Consider the following 3,186-nt stretch of genomic DNA (forward strand, 5'->3'; position numbering starts at 1 on the left):
TTATTATTATAGCAGTATTTACTCATTGCTCCATGCAGTAAAGTCTTCGTTCCTTTAATATCCATAACATTTTAAAGACATATTTTCTGCTTAAGATAGCAGCAGTAAGATTGCTAAAAGATCATGTGTATCATCAATACCATTTCTCTGATATTTTAGTTGGTTTTATTTGTCAAAATTCACTGGAAACAGTGACCCAGTGTGACCGCTGGAAGTCTTAGTATTAAAGGAAAAAAGACAATGTAATATGATTCTCTGAGATTGTACAGAATTTGCAGTGTTAGCCTAAAGAAAAAAGATACAACATATCCTATTACCTCTGAAGTAAGGAGGTTTAACTTGGACAAAACTAAGAGATAATAAAAGAGGGACCATCAGTAACACTAGTTTCCACAGAGTTACTATTCAGACTAAACCCAAAAGTGCTAAAAATTGAGTATACAATTGCAATTTCAATATGTACTCAGCTACTCTGTTCGTGTGCATCTTTACCAAGACAAAAATGACAGCTGCATCTACAGGAGGGAGAAAGGGGTTTTTTATTACTTCTTCCTTTTTTTTCTTTTCTTTTTTTTTAATTGAATTGGAGAAGCAACACTCTAAAATGCAAAAAGCAGCTTCTCTTTTAAGATGGCATATCTGTGAGCATTGTGCATAACAAGTCTCAGTAGTGTTCAAAGAGTATTTTAATCGACCAGAGTAATAAACAGTGGGGAAGTTTTTTAAATGCTCTGTAGGCACCTTGGAGTAACATTTCTCATGGCTTTCAAGAAAGCCCTGTAGTTATGCAGCCTAATGTTATTGTGAAGTATACTCCAGTATATGCAGAAAATGTATCTGCAGACAATTATTGCCAGCATTAGCTGTAGCTGTGTGAAGTACCATTCTATCTTGTGCTAATATATATAACAGAACTAAAAGAAAAGAGACAAACAAGCACTTTATGTCTTTATCATTGAAAACTGCAAGGTCGGAGAATAGAAATCTAGGGAAGAAGTTGGGAAAAGTACTGTTGAAGTATCATGACCTCTCTGGACTGTGCTTACACCAGCACCTGAGAACATGTAACTTTTGCTGTTTTAGCCCACCTTTGGTCAATTGTGAAGTTCTCTCCAGTGCAAATATCCAGCAGAGTTACAGTCACCAGTTTATTTCTCCTGACTGGCTTCTATGTGCTGGACACTAAGTAGAGACCAATGTAAGAATGCATAATACTACTAATATCCAGGTCTATCTATTTCTATGAAATTATTTTAGAGAATGTTGAGGCCTTTTGATGGGTTTTAAACACAGGCATTATGAACAGGGCTGTGATACAGAGAAATGCTGTCATAGACCACACGTAGACTACTGTCTTTGGTTTTGGACAGGAACAACATCAGTAATAAGGAACAAGTTCAGCAGAGGACTCCAAGCCCTCGAGCTGGTCAGGGACTGCAGCAATTACCCTGTCAGGAGAGGCTGGGGAAATGGGACTTGTTCAGCCTGGAGTAGGGGAGGCTTTGAGGCCACCTAGCAGCAAGCTCTCAGAACCTGTGGGGAGGAGCCATAGTGTGATTCGTTGTTCCAGGCGCTTCTCATCTGCTCTGCCTAGCATCTGTGTCTCTGGGTAGCAACAGGAGAAACTACCAGGGAAGCAGCCCACTGCAGCCCTGCCCCTGCAGGGCTCACTCTGTCTCTCTCCCAGTCCCTCTCTCATGAGGCATTCCACTCAAGTTGTTTGAAACATCTCCCTTACAATCAGTTTCTGACAGGTCTCCATCCTAGGGGGCGTTCAAGACCTGACTGGATAGAGACTTCAACAATCACAATTGATCACATAGTTAACCCTGGTTTGAGGAGGAGATTGGACTAGAGACCTCCTGAGGGCCTTCCAACCTGAACTACCCTATGATTTTATAATATCCAATAGTAATTTTCAAATATGTTAAACCACATTTAAAGTTATCTTTGTTAGAAACTTAAACAAATGCACTGTATTAATCTCATTTAAGAGAGAATGTCTTTTGTAGGCCTTTTTCTTTAAAGAAAGACTTTCATTTCTATTTTGCTGAAAGTTGATTTGCTGCCAAGACATCAGATGGTTAGAAAAGACATGCATAGAAGTATAATCATCTCAATGGGAAGCTCAGTAGATTGTCTTTATGAAGATTTGTAGAAAAGTGTGCAGCAAGTGAATAAAATGTACTAACATTTAAAAAATCAAATTGTTAAGAAAATGTATAATAATGGATGTGTTTAGTAAAAATGGTCTTTGTCCTTCATCTTTTTAATGTTTAGATGGCTGCTGAAGTAGTTTCTGGGTAGAAGTTGAGCTCCATGTTAACTCTGATGTTCATCTATATGTATCGCATTAAAAGCTCAGTATGATAGGAATAAAGATGGAGGTAGGAGGAAGGACATAGTATTAAACTCATTTTATATAAGAGGAAGCTGGGATGAAAGATGATGTTGTAGGCTTATACTCACAGAAGAAGTATGTGAGATAGCCATTAACTGAACTCCCTGGGTTGCTCATCTCAGAAAATGAACAAGTTCATGTGTTTATCAACAGCAGATTCTTCTAGATGTACTGGAAGGCAAACAAGCTTCAGAACTGAGTAATTCTGTGCACTTTCCTCCTGTAAATCGAAAGGGCAATTTTTATTAGCTTGAGCAGTATTAGGATCAGGGATATCGTTATGTTTGCAAATTGAAGGAAAACATGTAGAAACAGAAGAGTCTACTCTGAATAGTGCAAATAAATCTTACTGTTTTTTATTTTACAACAGTGAAAAAGTATCTTTCTATCTTACTTCAATATAAGGGGTGCTGAACTCAGCCAGTAACTCAGAGAAAGAGTTGCGTCCACCTACCAATAATATGTAGATAACTATCTTGCAAACTATACTCTGTATGGGATGACTTTTTTTTATTCTGAATTCCTTTATCTCCTTTGAATGAAGAATTGTGCAAACTTTCTGTTTGTTTCAAATCAAGTAAGGGTCAGGTAAATGCAAGTGACTGAGTTGGTGGTTTTTAAAGGTATTGGTTTTCTCTGTTCCCTTTCTATTTCTGCCCACCTTCCTTCCATCCCCCACGGCTGGAAATACTGCTCCCTCATATGACTCATTAAGCTGAACACGTGCATGATACTACTAGTCTAATGAAGAAGAATTAAATTCCATCTGCATTCATGTGTAGGGA

The 3,186-nt window shown here is 37.9% G+C and overlaps 1 protein-coding gene across 1 annotated transcript in view; it reads left to right on the plus strand.

Moving 5' to 3' along the window:
• LOC104541395 (mitochondrial inner membrane protease subunit 2-like) overlaps positions 1–3,186 on the plus strand; it is a gene marked incomplete at its 5' end in the record, with an annotated part of 148,442 nt that overhangs the window by 8,161 nt on the left and 137,095 nt on the right. The window lies entirely within an intron of this gene.

Source organism: Mesitornis unicolor, unplaced genomic scaffold, assembly GCF_000695765.1.
Source record: "Mesitornis unicolor isolate BGI_N332 unplaced genomic scaffold, ASM69576v1 scaffold6895, whole genome shotgun sequence".
In the NCBI taxonomy this organism is placed as follows: domain Eukaryota; kingdom Metazoa; phylum Chordata; class Aves; order Mesitornithiformes; family Mesitornithidae; genus Mesitornis; species Mesitornis unicolor.